Source organism: Sinocyclocheilus grahami, unplaced genomic scaffold (genome assembly GCF_001515645.1).
Source record: "Sinocyclocheilus grahami isolate Dianchi unplaced genomic scaffold, SAMN03320097.WGS_v1.1 scaffold895.1, whole genome shotgun sequence".
NCBI lineage: Eukaryota > Metazoa > Chordata > Actinopteri > Cypriniformes > Cyprinidae > Sinocyclocheilus > Sinocyclocheilus grahami.
In genome coordinates this window covers 301,554-302,410 of record NW_015506074.1, presented here as the reverse complement: position 1 = coordinate 302,410, position 857 = coordinate 301,554, and the positions used below count along the sequence as shown (strand labels likewise).

The window sequence follows — 857 nt, the reverse complement described above, 5'->3', positions numbered from 1 at the left end:
TCAGAATAGACCATGCGCCGGGCAAACTAGCAAACTAGTGGATTCGGACATGCGCTTAGATCGTTAAAATAGGGCCCTTAGTTTTTAGTCTACTTTTAACACCCAGTCTCTGAAGTGCTCATTTTGTAGCCAAAGCTCTTAGTTAACAGGTACAGCCTGGTGACTGCATTGACTTATTGCCAGTTGACAAGCAGAAAGGGAATAAAATTGCGCTGAAAAACAGTGGCCTAACCATAACAATAGGCAAGACGCATGAAACAACGCGATAAACAAAAATACGGTATAGAAAAATGACATTTTGATAAATGGAAACTAAAATTAAAACGACAAACAAAAATCTCTCCCTGATTAGGGTTGGGTACCGAAACCGGTACTAATATGGTACCAATAGGGCCTTTCGCACCGCTTTAGTTCCAGAACTAAAGGTACAGTACTAAAGTACTGGGACGATTTTGCGCGAATATTTCCCAGTACCATTTACAGGGTTGCATTCGCACCGAGAGTGTGTACTAAGAAGTGACATAAGCCGGTCGACAGCGTCGTCATTTGTGCACAGCATTCAACAACAGAAACAAAGAAGAACAACGTTAACAACAGGAGGATGGAGGACGCTGTGATCGGAGCTGTGTGTTTGTTGTGTCTCGCGGGTTTCACAATAATGGACATGGAAAGTCGACGTATACGTAAAGCGATTGAAAGAACGGAAAGGAGGACTAAGAATCTCCAACAACAACTGGCAGTGCTACATTTGCTACAAGTGCCTGCACTTCAGCATCCGTCCATCTATCGCTGTTCTCCATACTTGCGAAATAAGTTGACACAATGTTTACAGTATGTTTACACGGCGTTTTAAATCA

General features: G+C 42.6%; 1 protein-coding gene across 1 annotated transcript in view; it reads right to left on the bottom strand.

Annotated features, from left to right (window-relative positions):
- prtgb (protogenin homolog b (Gallus gallus)) overlaps positions 1 to 857 on the bottom strand; it is a 35,022-nt gene that overhangs the window by 5,186 nt on the left and 28,979 nt on the right. The window lies entirely within an intron of this gene.